The sequence below is a fragment of the Eubalaena glacialis genome, chromosome 4 (assembly GCF_028564815.1).
Source record: "Eubalaena glacialis isolate mEubGla1 chromosome 4, mEubGla1.1.hap2.+ XY, whole genome shotgun sequence".
Classification (NCBI taxonomy): domain Eukaryota; kingdom Metazoa; phylum Chordata; class Mammalia; order Artiodactyla; family Balaenidae; genus Eubalaena; species Eubalaena glacialis.
This window is the reverse complement of record NC_083719.1, coordinates 138410412-138428023: the sequence shown is the minus strand read 5'-3', so window position 1 is coordinate 138428023 and position 17612 is coordinate 138410412.

Sequence of the window (17612 nt, the reverse complement as noted above, 5' to 3'; positions counted from 1 at the left end):
ACGCATACGCCCTTTTTGGCCAAGGGCATCATTGTCGACGTTTTGCTGCTTTTCATGTGCTTTAAAGGCGAGTCGCACCTACCTCCTGAAATCTGTTTCCTGCAATTCTGCCTTGCTTTCAAATCCTCTTCGTTGCCTTCCCTCAATATATTTGTGGACGAGAGTTATCATTTATAACTCTGCAGGTTTGTGAATTGCAGTGCCCCTGAGCTCCATTTGTCAACTCGCTTTTTTGGGAGCTGGCCGCAAAAGCGCAGGATTGCTTCAGACCCTATTTTGGTTCCGGGGGTGCAGGCTGAGCCTGTGGTTCATTCTTCTTCCTGACGGAAAAATAGAGTGACCTGTGCCTGTCCCAACACCTAGAGCTAGTCTCTCATTGGTTCCCCCTCTTCCCGTTCATCCTCAGGACAAATTGCAACCTGTACGAAAGAGGAGGTTAACGGTGCTGATTCTCCACGTAGGGAGATTGTTAGTAAAGCGGCTGGAATGGCGAACCCGAGCACAAGGAGAGGAGAAATGAGGTGCGTTTTAGAAACCTTTCCCGACCACACGGTGTACCATCTTCTGGGTTTCCCAGGCATGTTTTCGATGTAGGAAGATGCCCTTGAACCTGGAGATTTGGGACCCATGGGATGGGTACCACGCAGTATGACTTTAAAGGGTCTGCGTTTGCTCACCCAACCTCACCAATCCTCTCAGCTCCAAGAGTGTCCACCCTTATGTCTCATCCAGCTGTGGGTCTAGATATGGTCAATCCAGGTTGCATCAGAGCCCCTGAATGGATTTTGTAAGAATTTCTCTCTCTTTCACTGTCTTTGTTTTACGGGTTTTTTTTTTTAAGTAATTTATGTTTATAATGGGATTTAGCTGCTTTTCACTGCTGTGTTTATGCCGCTTTACACCCTCTTGATTCACTTCCAGAGAGATATCAATACATAGGTTTTAAGATTCTTACTAGTCAGATATATTCTTGTGCGGTGAATAGGGGGTGTTGAGTCCATTTCACTGAGCAGGGTGTACGTCTTGTCCATTACATATTTGGCTTATGGAACGGTATCTGAGGTAATTTCAAACCCTTGTTTTATGCATCACCCCACCTGACCTTTCCCGTTAAGCAGCCATAGTGTGTTTTCTAAACGTGTGACTCTGTTCTGTCTTGTAATTCAGTTCAAGGGTACCGATTTTGACATTCCCTCTATAAGTGATATCTTAGGATAAGTGTCTTTTTCTGTGTGACTTATTTCACTTAGAGTCATCGTACCTAAATCCACTCATCATGCTTGCTGCTACTAGCCTTATGACATTGATTTCATGGCTGAGTGATATTCCATTGTGCATAAGTACCACAACTTCTTTATCCATTTTTCTCTATCCTGAGCTATTTAAGGTGTACCGAAGTGGAGGTTCTTGTAAACAGAGCAGCCCTACACTTTGGGGTGCCTGTGTCTTGTGGATTTTCAGTTTTCCCAATGTATACGCCCATGAGTGGAAGTGCCCTATGCTCTCTAAGCTGTGTTTATTACATGTTTCAGGACACACCGTACACTTCTCCAGAGTGGCTGTTGGCAATTTGCATCCCACCCATCAGCGTAGCAAGGCTCCCATGTCTCCATGGCCTGTCCTGCATTTCCGGGTTTTACACTTTTTTCAGCATGGCCCTTTTGACCGATGGCAAGCGAGACTTGTTTGTAGTGCTGATTTGCCTTTCCGGCTTGCTTGGTTGGCCAAAAAGGGCGTATGCGTTTTTTCCTGAATATATTCAGGAAAAAACGCATACGCCCTTTTTGGCCAAGGGCATCATTGTCGACGTTTTGCCGCTTTTCATGTGCTTTAAAGGCGAGTCGCACCTACCTCCTGAAATCTGTTTCCTGCAATTCTGCCTTGCTTTCAAATCCTCTTCGTTGCCTTCCCTCAATATATTTGTGGACGAGAGTTATCATTTATAACTCTGCAGGTTTGTGAATTGCAGTGCCCCTGAGCTCCATTTGTCAACTCGCTTTTTTGGGAGCTGGCCGCAAAAGCGCAGGATTGCTTCAGGCCCTATTCTGGTTCCGGGGGGGGGGCAGGTTGAGCCTGTGGTTCTTTCTTCTTCCTGATGGAAAAATAGAGTGACCTGTGCCTGTCCCAACACCTAGAGCTAGTCTCTCATTGGTTCCCCCTCTTCCCGTTCATCCTCAGGACAAATTGCAACCTGTACGAAAGAGGAGGTTAACGGTGCTGATTCTCCACGTAGGGAGATTGTTAGTAAAGCGGCTGGAATGGCGAACCCGAGCACAAGGAGAGGAGAAATGAGGTGCGTTTTAGAAACCTTTCCCGACCACACGGTGTACCATCTTCTGGGTTTCCCAGGCATGTTTTTGATGTAGGAAGATGCCCTTGAACCTGGAGATTTGGGACCCATGGGATGGGTACCACGCAGTATGACTTTAAAGGGTCTGCGTTTGCTCACCCAACCTCACCAATCCTCTCAGCTCCAAGAGTGTCCACCCTTATGTCTCATCCAGCTGTGGGTCTAGATATGGTCAATCCAGGTTGCATCAGAGCCCCTGAATGGATTTTGTAAGAATTTCTCTCTCTTTCACTGTCGTTGTTTTACGGGTTTTTTTTTTAAGTAATTTATGTTTATAATGGGATTTAGCTGCTTTTCACTGCTGTGTTTATGCCGCTTTACACCCTCTTGATTCACTTCCAGAGAGATATCAATACATAGGTTTTAAGATTCTTACTAGTCAGATATATTCTTGTGCGGTGAATAGGGGGTGTTGAGTCCATTTCACTGAGCAGGGTGTACGTCTTGTCCATTACATATTTGGCTTATGGAACGGTATCTGAGGTAATTTCAAACCCTTGTTTTATGCATCACCCCACCTGACCTTTCCCGTTAAGCAGCCATAGTGTGTTTTCTAAACGTGTGACTCTGTTCTGTCTTGTAATTCAGTTCAAGGGTAGCGATTTTGACATTCCCTCTATAAGTGATATCTTAGGATAAGTGTCTTTTTCTGTGTGACTTATTTCACTTAGAGTCATCGTACCTAAATCCACTCATCATGCTTGCTGCTACTAGCCTTATGACATTGATTTCATGGCTGAGTGATATTCCATTGTGCATAAGTACCACAACTTCTTTATCCATTTTTCTCTATCCTGAGCTATTTAAGGTGTACCGAAGTGGAGGTTCTTGTAAACAGAGCAGCCCTACACTTTGGGGTGCCTGTGTCTTGTGGATTTTCAGTTTTCCCAATGTATATGCCCATGAGTGGAAGTGCCCTATGCTCTCTAAGCTGTGTTTATTACATGTTTCAGGACACACCGTACACTTCTCCAGAGTGGCTGTTGGCAATTTGCATCCCGCCCATCAGCGTAGCAAGGCTCCCATGTCTCCATGGCCTGTCCTGCATTTCCGGTTTTACACTTTTTTCAGCATGGCCCTTTTGACCGATGGCAAGCGAGACTTGTTTGTAGTGCTGATTTGCCTTTCCGGCTTGCTTGGTTGGCCAAAAAGGGCGTATGCGTTTTTTCCTGAATATATTCAGGAAAAAACGCATACGCCCTTTTTGGCCAAGGGCATCATTGTCGACGTTTTGCCGCTTTTCATGTGCTTTAAAGGCGAGTCGCACCTTCCTCCTGAAATCTGTTTCCTGCAATTCTGCCTTGCTTTCAAATCCTCTTCGTTGCCTTCCCTCAATATATTTGTGGACGAGAGTTATCATTTATAACTCTGCAGGTTTGTGAATTGCAGTGCCCCTGAGCTCCATTTGTCAACTCGCTTTTTTGGGAGCTGGCCGCAAAAGCGCAGGATTGCTTCAGGCCCTATTCTGGTTCCGGGGGGGGGGCAGGTTGAGCCTGTGGTTCTTTCTTCTTCCTGATGGAAAAATAGAGTGACCTGTGCCTGTCCCAACACCTAGAACTAGTCTCTCATTGGTTCCCCCTCTTCCCGTTCATCCTCAGGACAAATTGCAACCTGTACGAAACAGGAGGTTAACGGTGCTGATTCTCCACGTAGGGAGATTGTTAGTAAAGCGGCTGGAATGGCGAACCCGAGCACAAGGAGAGGAGAAATGAGGTGCGTTTTAGAAACCTTTCCCGACCACACGGTGTACCATCTTCTGGGTTTCCCAGGCATGTTTTTGATGTAGGAAGATGCCCTTGAACCTGGAGATTTGGGACCCATGGGATGGGTACCACGCAGTATGACTTTAAAGGGTCTGCGTTTGCTCACCCAACCTCACCAATCCTCTCAGCTCCAAGAGTGTCCACCCTTATGTCTCATCCAGCTGTGGGTCTAGATATGGTCAATCCAGGTTGCATCAGAGCCCCTGAATGGATTTTGTAAGAATTTCTCTCTCTTTCACTGTCGTTGTTTTACGGGTTTTTTTTTTTAAGTAATTTATGTTTATAATGGGATTTAGCTGCTTTTCACTGCTGTGTTTATGCCGCTTTACACCCTCTTGATTCACTTCCAGAGAGATATCAATACATAGGTTTTAAGATTCTTACTAGTCAGATATATTCTTGTGCGGTGAATAGGGGGTGTTGGGTCCATTTCACTGAGCAGGGTGTACGTCTTGTCCATTACATATTTGGCTTATGGAACGGTATCTGAGGTAATTTCAAACCCTTGTTTTATGCATCACCCCACCTGACCTTTCCCGTTAAGCAGCCATAGTGTGTTTTCTAAACGTGTGACTCTGTTCTGTCTTGTAATTCAGTTCAAGGGTAGCGATTTTGACATTCCCTCTATAAGTGATATCTTAGGAAAAGTGTCTTTTTCTGTGTGACTTATTTCACTTAGAGTCATCGTACCTAAATCCACTCATCATGCTTGCTGCTACTAGCCTTATGACATTGATTTCATGGCTGAGTGATATTCCATTGTGCATAAGTACCACAACTTCTTTATCCATTTTTCTCTATCCTGAGCTATTTAAGGTGTACCGAAGTGGAGGTTCTTGTAAACAGAGCAGCCCTACACTTTGGGGTGCCTGTGTCTTGTGGATTTTCAGTTTTCCCAATGTATACGCCCATGAGTGGAAGTGCCCTATGCTCTCTAAGCTGTGTTTATTACATGTTTCAGGACACACCGTACACTTCTCCAGAGTGGCTGTTGGCAATTTGCATCCCGCCCATCAGCGTAGCAAGGCTCCCATGTCTCCATGGCCTGTCCTGCATTTCCGGGTTTTACACTTTTTTCAGCATGGCCCTTTTGACCGATGGCAAGCGAGACTTGTTTGTGGTGCTGATTTGCCTTTCCGGCTTGCTTGGTTGGCCAAAAAGGGCGTATGCGTTTTTTCCTGAATATATTCAGGAAAAAACGCATACGCCCTTTTTGGCCAAGGGCATCATTGTCGACGTTTTGCCGCTTTTCATGTGCTTTAAAGGCGAGTCGCACCTTCCTCCTGAAATCTGTTTCCTGCAATTCTGCCTTGCTTTCAAATCCTCTTCGTTGCCTTCCCTCAATATATTTGTGGACGAGAGTTATCATTTATAACTCTGCAGGTTTGTGAATTGCAGTGCCCCTGAGCTCCGTTTGTCAACTCACTTTTTTGGGAGCTGGCCGCAAAAGCGCAGGATTGCTTCAGGCCCTATTCTGGTTCCGGGGGGGCAGGCTGAGCCTGTGGTTCATTCTTCTTCCTGATGGAAAAATAGAGTGACCTGTGCCTGTCCCAACACCTAGAGCTAGTCTCTCATTGGTTCCCCCTCTTCCCGTTCATCCTCAGGACAAATTGCAACCTGTACGAAAGAGGAGGTTAACGGTGCTGATTCTCCACGTAGAGAGATTGTTAGTAAAGCGGCTGGAATGGCGAACCCGAGCACAAGGAGAGGAGAAATGAGGTGCGTTTTAGAAACCTTTCCCGACCACACGGTGTACCATCTTCTGGGTTTCCCAGGCATGTTTTCGATGTAGGAAGATGCCCTTGAACCTGGAGATTTGGGACCCATGGGATGGGTACCACGCAGTATGACTTTAAAGGGTCTGCGTTTGCTCACCCAACCTCACCAATCCTCTCAGCTCCAAGAGTGTCCACCCTTATGTCTCATCCAGCTGTGGGTCTAGATATGGTCAATCCAGGTTGCATCAGAGCCCCTGAATGGATTTTGTAAGAATTTCTCTCTCTTTCACTGTCGTTGTTTTACGGGTTTTTTTTTTAAGTAATTTATGTTTATAATGGGATTTAGCTGCTTTTCACTGCTGTGTTTATGCCGCTTTACACCCTCTTGATTCACTTCCAGAGAGATATCAATACATAGGTTTTAAGATTCTTACTAGTCAGATATATTCTTGTGCGGTGAATAGGGGGTGTTGAGTCCATTTCACTGAGCAGGGTGTACGTCTTGTCCATTACATATTTGGCTTATGGAACGGTATCTGAGGTAATTTCAAACCCTTGTTTTATGCATCACCCCACCTGACCTTTCCCGTTAAGCAGCCATAGTGTGTTTTCTAAACGTGTGACTCTGTTCTGTCTTGTAATTCAGTTCAAGGGTAGCGATTTTGACATTCCCTCTATAAGTGATATCTTAGGATAAGTGTCTTTTTCTGTGTGACTTATTTCACTTAGAGTCATCGTACCTAAATCCACTCATCATGCTTGCTGCTACTAGCCTTATGACATTGATTTCATGGCTGAGTGATATTCCATTGTGCATAAGTACCACAACTTCTTTATCCATTTTTCTCTATCCTGAGCTATTTAAGGTGTACCGAAGTGGAGGTTCTTGTAAACAGAGCAGCCCTACACTTTGGGGTGCCTGTGTCTTGTGGATTTTCAGTTTTCCCAATGTATACGCCCATGAGTGGAAGTGCCCTATGCTCTCTAAGCTGTGTTTATTACATGTTTCAGGACACACCGTACACTTCTCCAGAGTGGCTGTTGGCAATTTGCATCCCACCCATCAGCGTAGCAAGGCTCCCATGTCTCCATGGCCTGTCCTGCATTTCCGGGTTTTACACTTTTTTCAGCATGGCCCTTTTGACCGATGGCAAGCGAGACTTGTTTGTAGTGCTGATTTGCCTTTCCGGCTTGCTTGGTTGGCCAAAAAGGGCGTATGCGTTTTTTCCTGAATATATTCAGGAAAAAACGCATACGCCCTTTTTGGCCAAGGGCATCATTGTCGACGTTTTGCCGCTTTTCATGTGCTTTAAAGGCGAGTCGCACCTACCTCCTGAAATCTGTTTCCTGCAATTCTGCCTTGCTTTCAAATCCTCTTCGTTGCCTTCCCTCAATATATTTGTGGACAAGAGTTATCATTTATAACTCTGCAGGTTTGTGAATTGCAGTGCCCCTGAGCTCCGTTTGTCAACTCACTTTTTTGGGAGCTGGCCGCAAAAGCGCAGGATTGCTTCAGGCCCTATTCTGGTTCCGGGGGGGGGGCAGGTTGAGCCTGTGGTTCTTTCTTCTTCCTGATGGAAAAATAGAGTGACCTGTGCCTGTCCCAACACCTAGAGCTAGTCTCTCATTGGTTCCCCCTCTTCCCGTTCATCCTCAGGACAAATTGCAACCTGTACGAAAGAGGAGGTTAACGGTGCTGATTCTCCACGTAGGGAGATTGTTAGTAAAGCGGCTGGAATGGCGAACCCGAGCACAAGGAGAGGAGAAATGAGGTGCGTTTTAGAAACCTTTCCCGACCACACGGTGTACCATCTTCTGGGTTTCCCAGGCATGTTTTTGATGTAGGAAGATGCCCTTGAACCTGGAGATTTGGGACCCATGGGATGGGTACCACGCAGTATGACTTTAAAGGGTCTGCGTTTGCTCACCCAACCTCACCAATCCTCTCAGCTCCAAGAGTGTCCACCCTTATGTCTCATCCAGCTGTGGGTCTAGATATGGTCAATCCAGGTTGCATCAGAGCCCCTGAATGGATTTTGTAAGAATTTCTCTCTCTTTCACTGTCGTTGTTTTACGGGTTTTTTTTTTAAGTAATTTATGTTTATAATGGGATTTAGCTGCTTTTCACTGCTGTGTTTATGCCGCTTTACACCCTCTTGATTCACTTCCAGAGAGATATCAATACATAGGTTTTAAGATTCTTACTAGTCAGATATATTCTTGTGCGGTGAATAGGGGGTGTTGAGTCCATTTCACTGAGCAGGGTGTACGTCTTGTCCATTACATATTTGGCTTATGGAACGGTATCTGAGGTAATTTCAAACCCTTGTTTTATGCATCACCCCACCTGACCTTTCCCGTTAAGCAGCCATAGTGTGTTTTCTAAACGTGTGACTCTGTTCTGTCTTGTAATTCAGTTCAAGGGTAGCGATTTTGACATTCCCTCTATAAGTGATATCTTAGGATAAGTGTCTTTTTCTGTGTGACTTATTTCACTTAGAGTCATCGTACCTAAATCCACTCATCATGCTTGCTGCTACTAGCCTTATGACATTGATTTCATGGCTGAGTGATATTCCATTGTGCATAAGTATCACAACTTCTTTATCCATTTTTCTCTATCCTGAGCTATTTAAGGTGTACCGAAGTGGAGGTTCTTGTAAACAGAGCAGCCCTACACTTTGGGGTGCCTGTGTCTTGTGGATTTTCAGTTTTCCCAATGTATATGCCCATGAGTGGAAGTGCCCTATGCTCTCTAAGCTGTGTTTATTACATGTTTCAGGACACACCGTACACTTCTCCAGAGTGGCTGTTGGCAATTTGCATCCCGCCCATCAGCGTAGCAAGGCTCCCATGTCTCCATGGCCTGTCCTGCATTTCCGGGTTTTACACTTTTTTCAGCATGGCCCTTTTGACCGATGGCAAGCGAGACTTGTTTGTAGTGCTGATTTGCCTTTCCGGCTTGCTTGGTTGGCCAAAAAGGGCGTATGCGTTTTTTCCTGAATATATTCAGGAAAAAACGCATACGCCCTTTTTGGCCAAGGGCATCATTGTCGACGTTTTGCCGCTTTTCATGTGCTTTAAAGGCGAGTCGCACCTACCTCCTGAAATCTGTTTCCTGCAATTCTGCCTTGCTTTCAAATCCTCTTCGTTGCCTTCCCTCAATATATTTGTGGACGAGAGTTATCATTTATAACTCTGCAGGTTTGTGAATTGCAGTGCCCCTGAGCTCCATTTGTCAACTCGCTTTTTTGGGAGCTGGCCGCAAAAGCGCAGGATTGCTTCAGGCCCTATTCTGGTTCCGGGGGGGGGGCAGGTTGAGCCTGTGGTTCTTTCTTCTTCCTGATGGAAAAATAGAGTGACCTGTGCCTGTCCCAACACCTAGAACTAGTCTCTCATTGGTTCCCCCTCTTCCCGTTCATCCTCAGGACAAATTGCAACCTGTACGAAACAGGAGGTTAACGGTGCTGATTCTCCACGTAGGGAGATTGTTAGTAAAGCGGCTGGAATGGCGAACCCGAGCACAAGGAGAGGAGAAATGAGGTGCGTTTTAGAAACCTTTCCCGACCACACGGTGTACCATCTTCTGGGTTTCCCAGGCATGTTTTCGATGTAGGAAGATGCCCTTGAACCTGGAGATTTGGGACCCATGGGATGGGTACCACGCAGTATGACTTTAAAGGGTCTGCGTTTGCTCACCCAACCTCACCAATCCTCTCAGCTCCAAGAGTGTCCACCCTTATGTCTCATCCAGCTGTGGGTCTAGATATGGTCAATCCAGGTTGCATCAGAGCCCCTGAATGGATTTTGTAAGAATTTCTCTCTCTTTCACTGTCGTTGTTTTACGGGTTTTTTTTTTAAGTAATTTATGTTTATAATGGGATTTAGCTGCTTTTCACTGCTGTGTTTATGCCGCTTTACACCCTCTTGATTCACTTCCAGAGAGATATCAATACATAGGTTTTAAGATTCTTACTAGTCAGATATATTCTTGTGCGGTGAATAGGGGGTGTTGGGTCCATTTCACTGAGCAGGGTGTACGTCTTGTCCATTACATATTTGGCTTATGGAACGGTATCTGAGGTAATTTCAAACCCTTGTTTTATGCATCACCCCACCTGACCTTTCCCGTTAAGCAGCCATAGTGTGTTTTCTAAACGTGTGACTCTGTTCTGTCTTGTAATTCAGTTCAAGGGTAGCGATTTTGACATTCCCTCTATAAGTGATATCTTAGGATAAGTGTCTTTTTCTGTGTGACTTATTTCACTTAGAGTCATCGTACCTAAATCCACTCATCATGCTTGCTGCTACTAGCCTTATGACATTGATTTCATGGCTGAGTGATATTCCATTGTGCATAAGTACCACAACTTCTTTATCCATTTTTCTCTATCCTGAGCTATTTAAGGTGTACCGAAGTGGAGGTTCTTGTAAACAGAGCAGCCCTACACTTTGGGGTGCCTGTGTCTTGTGGATTTTCAGTTTTCCCAATGTATACGCCCATGAGTGGAAGTGCCCTATGCTCTCTAAGCTGTGTTTATTACATGTTTCAGGACACACCGTACACTTCTCCAGAGTGGCTGTTGGCAATTTGCATCCCGCCCATCAGCGTAGCAAGGCTCCCATGTCTCCATGGCCTGTCCTGCATTTCCGGGTTTTACACTTTTTTCAGCATGGCCCTTTTGACCGATGGCAAGCGAGACTTGTTTGTGGTGCTGATTTGCCTTTCCGGCTTGCTTGGTTGGCCAAAAAGGGCGTATACGTTTTTTCCTGAATATATTCAGGAAAAAACGCATACGCCCTTTTTGGCCAAGGGCATCATTGTCGACGTTTTGCCGCTTTTCATGTGCTTTAAAGGCGAGTCGCACCTTCCTCCTGAAATCTGTTTCCTGCAATTCTGCCTTGCTTTCAAATCCTCTTCGTTGCCTTCCCTCAATATATTTGTGGACGAGAGTTATCATTTATAACTCTGCAGGTTTGTGAATTGCAGTGCCCCTGAGCTCCGTTTGTCAACTCACTTTTTTGGGAGCTGGCCGCAAAAGCGCAGGATTGCTTCAGGCCCTATTCTGGTTCCGGGGGGGCAGGCTGAGCCTGTGGTTCATTCTTCTTCCTGATGGAAAAATAGAGTGACCTGTGCCTGTCCCAACACCTAGAGCTAGTCTCTCATTGGTTCCCCCTCTTCCCGTTCATCCTCAGGACAAATTGCAACCTCTACGAAAGAGGAGGTTAACGGTGCTGATTCTCCACGTAGAGAGATTGTTAGTAAAGCGGCTGGAATGGCGAACCCGAGCACAAGGAGAGGAGAAATGAGGTGCGTTTTAGAAACCTTTCCCGACCACACGGTGTACCATCTTCTGGGTTTCCCAGGCATGTTTTCGATGTAGGAAGATGCCCTTGAACCTGGAGATTTGGGACCCATGGGATGGGTACCACGCAGTATGACTTTAAAGGGTCTGCGTTTGCTCACCCAACCTCACCAATCCTCTCAGCTCCAAGAGTGTCCACCCTTATGTCTCATCCAGCTGTGGGTCTAGATATGGTCAATCCAGGTTGCATCAGAGCCCCTGAATGGATTTTTTAAGAATTTCTCTCTCTTTCACTGTCTTTGTTTTACGGGTTTTTTTTTTTTAAGTAATTTATGTTTATAATGGGATTTAGCTGCTTTTCACTGCTGTGTTTATGCCGCTTTACACCCTCTTGATTCACTTCCAGAGAGATATCAATACATAGGTTTTAAGATTCTTACTAGTCAGATATATTCTTGTGCGGTGAATAGGGGGTGTTGAGTCCATTTCACTGAGCAGGGTGTACGTCTTGTCCATTACATATTTGGCTTATGGAACGGTATCTGAGGTAATTTCAAACCCTTGTTTTATGCATCACCCCACCTGACCTTTCCCGTTAAGCAGCCATAGTGTGTTTTCTAAACGTGTGACTCTGTTCTGTCTTGTAATTCAGTTCAAGGGTAGCGATTTTGACATTCCCTCTATAAGTGATATCTTAGGATAAGTGTCTTTTTCTGTGTGACTTATTTCACTTAGAGTCATCGTACCTAAATCCACTCATCATGCTTGCTGCTACTAGCCTTATGACATTGATTTCATGGCTGAGTGATATTCCATTGTGCATAAGTACCACAACTTCTTTATCCATTTTTCTCTATCCTGAGCTATTTAAGGTGTACCGAAGTGGAGGTTCTTGTAAACAGAGCAGCCCTACACTTTGGGGTGCCTGTGTCTTGTGGATTTTCAGTTTTCCCAATGTATATGCCCATGAGTGGAAGTGCCCTATGCTCTCTAAGCTGTGTTTATTACATGTTTCAGGACACACCGTACACTTCTCCAGAGTGGCTGTTGGCAATTTGCATCCCGCCCATCAGCGTAGCAAGGCTCCCATGTCTCCATGGCCTGTCCTGCATTTCCGGGTTTTACACTTTTTTCAGCATGGCCCTTTTGACCGATGGCAAGCGAGACTTGTTTGTAGTGCTGATTTGCCTTTCCGGCTTGCTTGGTTGGCCAAAAAGGGCGTATGCGTTTTTTCCTGAATATATTCAGGAAAAAACGCATACGCCCTTTTTGGCCAAGGGCATCATTGTCGACGTTTTGCCGCTTTTCATGTGCTTTAAAGGCGAGTCGCACCTTCCTCCTGAAATCTGTTTCCTGCAATTCTGCCTTGCTTTCAAATCCTCTTCGTTGCCTTCCCTCAATATATTTGTGGACGAGAGTTATCATTTATAACTCTGCAGGTTTGTGAATTGCAGTGCCCCTGAGCTCCATTTGTCAACTCGCTTTTTTGGGAGCTGGCCGCAAAAGCGCAGGATTGCTTCAGGCCCTATTCTGGTTCCGGGGGGGGGCAGGTTGAGCCTGTGGTTCTTTCTTCTTCCTGATGGAAAAATAGAGTGACCTGTGCCTGTCCCAACACCTAGAACTAGTCTCTCATTGGTTCCCCCTCTTCCCGTTCATCCTCAGGACAAATTGCAACCTGTACGAAACAGGAGGTTAACGGTGCTGATTCTCCACGTAGGGAGATTGTTAGTAAAGCGGCTGGAATGGCGAACCCGAGCACAAGGAGAGGAGAAATGAGGTGCGTTTTAGAAACCTTTCCCGACCACACGGTGTACCATCTTCTGGGTTTCCCAGGCATGTTTTTGATGTAGGAAGATGCCCTTGAACCTGGAGATTTGGGACCCATGGGATGGGTACCACGCAGTATGACTTTAAAGGGTCTGCGTTTGCTCACCCAACCTCACCAATCCTCTCAGCTCCAAGAGTGTCCACCCTTATGTCTCATCCAGCTGTGGGTCTAGATATGGTCAATCCAGGTTGCATCAGAGCCCCTGAATGGATTTTGTAAGAATTTCTCTCTCTTTCACTGTCGTTGTTTTACGGGTTTTTTTTTTTAAGTAATTTATGTTTATAATGGGATTTAGCTGCTTTTCACTGCTGTGTTTATGCCGCTTTACACCCTCTTGATTCACTTCCAGAGAGATATCAATACATAGGTTTTAAGATTCTTACTAGTCAGATATATTCTTGTGCGGTGAATAGGGGGTGTTGGGTCCATTTCACTGAGCAGGGTGTACGTCTTGTCCATTACATATTTGGCTTATGGAACGGTATCTGAGGTAATTTCAAACCCTTGTTTTATGCATCACCCCACCTGACCTTTCCCGTTAAGCAGCCATAGTGTGTTTTCTAAACGTGTGACTCTGTTCTGTCTTGTAATTCAGTTCAAGGGTAGCGATTTTGACATTCCCTCTATAAGTGATATCTTAGGATAAGTGTCTTTTTCTGTGTGACTTATTTCACTTAGAGTCATCGTACCTAAATCCACTCATCATGCTTGCTGCTACTAGCCTTATGACATTGATTTCATGGCTGAGTGATATTCCATTGTGCATAAGTACCACAACTTCTTTATCCATTTTTCTCTATCCTGAGCTATTTAAGGTGTACCGAAGTGGAGGTTCTTGTAAACAGAGCAGCCCTACACTTTGGGGTGCCTGTGTCTTGTGGATTTTCAGTTTTCCCAATGTATACACCCATGAGTGGAAGTGCCCTATGCTCTCTAAGCTGTGTTTATTACATGTTTCAGGACACACCGTACACTTCTCCAGAGTGGCTGTTGGCAATTTGCATCCCGCCCATCAGCGTAGCAAGGCTCCCATGTCTCCATGGCCTGTCCTGCATTTCCGGGTTTTACACTTTTTTCAGCATGGCCCTTTTGACCGATGGCAAGCGAGACTTGTTTGTGGTGCTGATTTGCCTTTCTGGCTTGCTTGGTTGGCCAAAAAGGGCGTATGCGTTTTTTCCTGAATATATTCAGGAAAAAACGCATACGCCCTTTTTGGCCAAGGGCATCATTGTCGACGTTTTGCCGCTTTTCATGTGCTTTAAAGGCGAGTCGCACCTTCCTCCTGAAATCTGTTTCCTGCAATTCTGCCTTGCTTTCAAATCCTCTTCGTTGCCTTCCCTCAATATATTTGTGGACGAGAGTTATCATTTATAACTCTGCAGGTTTGTGAATTGCAGTGCCCCTGAGCTCCGTTTGTCAACTCACTTTTTTGGGAGCTGGCCGCAAAAGCGCAGGATTGCTTCAGGCCCTATTCTGGTTCCGGGGGGGCAGGCTGAGCCTGTGGTTCATTCTTCTTCCTGATGGAAAAATAGAGTGACCTGTGCCTGTCCCAACACCTAGAGCTAGTCTCTCATTGGTTCCCCCTCTTCCCGTTCATCCTCAGGACAAATTGCAACCTGTACGAAAGAGGAGGTTAACGGTGCTGATTCTCCACGTAGAGAGATTGTTAGTAAAGCGGCTGGAATGGCGAACCCGAGCACAAGGAGAGGAGAAATGAGGTGCGTTTTAGAAACCTTTCCCGACCACACGGTGTACCATCTTCTGGGTTTCCCAGGCATGTTTTCGATGTAGGAAGATGCCCTTGAACCTGGAGATTTGGGACCCATGGGATGGGTACCACGCAGTATGACTTTAAAGGGTCTGCGTTTGCTCACCCAACCTCACCAATCCTCTCAGCTCCAAGAGTGTCCACCCTTATGTCTCATCCAGCTGTGGGTCTAGATATGGTCAATCCAGGTTGCATCAGAGCCCCTGAATGGATTTTGTAAGAATTTCTCTCTCTTTCACTGTCTTTGTTTTACGGGTTTTTTTTTTTTAAGTAATTTATGTTTATAATGGGATTTAGCTGCTTTTCACTGCTGTGTTTATGCCGCTTTACACCCTCTTGATTCACTTCCAGAGAGATATCAATACATAGGTTTTAAGATTCTTACTAGTCAGATATATTCTTGTGCGGTGAATAGGGGGTGTTGAGTCCATTTCACTGAGCAGGGTGTACGTCTTGTCCATTACATATTTGGCTTATGGAACGGTATCTGAGGTAATTTCAAACCCTTGTTTTATGCATCACCCCACCTGACCTTTCCCGTTAAGCAGCCATAGTGTGTTTTCTAAACGTGTGACTCTGTTCTGTCTTGTAATTCAGTTCAAGGGTAGCGATTTTGACATTCCCTCTATAAGTGATATCTTAGGATAAGTGTCTTTTTCTGTGTGACTTATTTCACTTAGAGTCATCGTACCTAAATCCACTCATCATGCTTGCTGCTACTAGCCTTATGACATTGATTTCATGGCTGAGTGATATTCCATTGTGCATAAGTACCACAACTTCTTTATCCATTTTTCTCTATCCTGAGCTATTTAAGGTGTACCGAAGTGGAGGTTCTTGTAAACAGAGCAGCCCTACACTTTGGGGTGCCTGTGTCTTGTGGATTTTCAGTTTTCCCAATGTATACGCCCATGAGTGGAAGTGCCCTATGCTCTCTAAGCTGTGTTTATTACATGTTTCAGGACACACCGTACACTTCTCCAGAGTGGCTGTTGGCAATTTACATCCCGCCCATCAGCGTAGCAAGGCTCCCATGTCTCCATGGCCTGTCCTGCATTTCCGGGTTTTACACTTTTTTCAGCATGGCCCTTTTGACCGATGGCAAGCGAGACTTGTTTGTGGTGCTGATTTGCCTTTCCGGCTTGCTTGGTTGGCCAAAAAGGGCGTATGCGTTTTTTCCTGAATATATTCAGGAAAAAACGCATACGCCCTTTTTGGCCAAGGGCATCATTGTCGACGTTTTGCCGCTTTTCATGTGCTTTAAAGGCGAGTCGCACCTTCCTCCTGAAATCTGTTTCCTGCAATTCTGCCTTGCTTTCAAATCCTCTTCGTTGCCTTCCCTGAATATATTTGTGGACGAGAGTTATCATTTATAACTCTGCAGGTTTGTGAATTGCAGTGCCCCTGAGCTCCGTTTGTCAACTCACTTTTTTGGGAGCTGGCCGCAAAAGCGCAGGATTGCTTCAGGCCCTATTCTGGTTCCGGGGGGGCAGGCTGAGCCTGTGGTTCATTCTTCTTCCTGATGGAAAAATAGAGTGACCTGTGCCTGTCCCAACACCTAGAGCTAGTCTCTCATTGGTTCCCCCTCTTCCCGTTCATCCTCAGGACAAATTGCAACCTGTACGAAAGAGGAGGTTAACGGTGCTGATTCTCCACGTAGAGAGATTGTTAGTAAAGCGGCTGGAATGGCGAACCCGAGCACAAGGAGAGGAGAAATGAGGTGCGTTTTAGAAACCTTTCCCGACCACACGGTGTACCATCTTCTGGGTTTCCCAGGCATGTTTTCGATGTACGAAGATGCCCTTGAACCTGGAGATTTGGGACCCATGGGATGGGTACCACGCAGTATGACTTTAAAGGGTCTGCGTTTGCTCACCCAACCTCACCAATCCTCTCAGCTCCAAGAGTGTCCACCCTTATGTCTCATCCAGCTGTGGGTCTAGATATGGTCAATCCAGGTTGCATCAGAGCCCCTGAATGGATTTTGTAAGAATTTCTCTCTCTTTCACTGTCTTTGTTTTACGGGTTTTTTTTTTAAGTAATTTATGTTTATAATGGGATTTAGCTGCTTTTCACTGCTGTGTTTATGCCGCTTTACACCCTCTTGATTCACTTCCAGAGAGATATCAATACATAGGTTTTAAGATTCTTACTAGTCAGATATATTCTTGTGCGCTGAATAGGGGGTGTTGAGTCCATTTCACTGAGCAGGGTGTACGTCTTGTCCATTACATATTTGGCTTATGGAACGGTATCTGAGGTAATTTCAAACCCTTGTTTTATGCATCACCCCACCTGACCTTTCCCGTTAAGCAGCCATAGTGTGTTTTCTAAACGTGTGACTCTGTTCTGTCTTGTAATTCAGTTCAAGGGTAGCGATTTTGACATTCCCTCTATAAGTGATATCTTAGGATAAGTGTCTTTTTCTGTGTGACTTATTTCACTTAGAGTCATCGTACCTAAATCCACTCATCATGCTTGCTGCTACTAGCCTTATGACATTGATTTCATGGCTGAGTGATATTCCATTGTGCATAAGTACCACAACTTCTTTATCCATTTTTCTCTATCCTGAGCTATTTAAGGTGTACCGAAGTGGAGGTTCTTGTAAACAGAGCAGCCCTACACTTTGGGGTGCCTGTGTCTTGTGGATTTTCAGTTTTCCCAATGTATACGCCCATGAGTGGAAGTGCCCTATGCTCTCTAAGCTGTGTTTATTACATGTTTCAGGACACACCGTACACTTCTCCAGAGTGGCTGTTGGCAATTTACATCCCGCCCATCAGCGTAGCAAGGCTCCCATGTCTCCATGGCCTCTCCTGCATTTCCGGGTTTTACACTTTTTTCAGCATGGCCCTTTTGACCGATGGCAAGCGAGA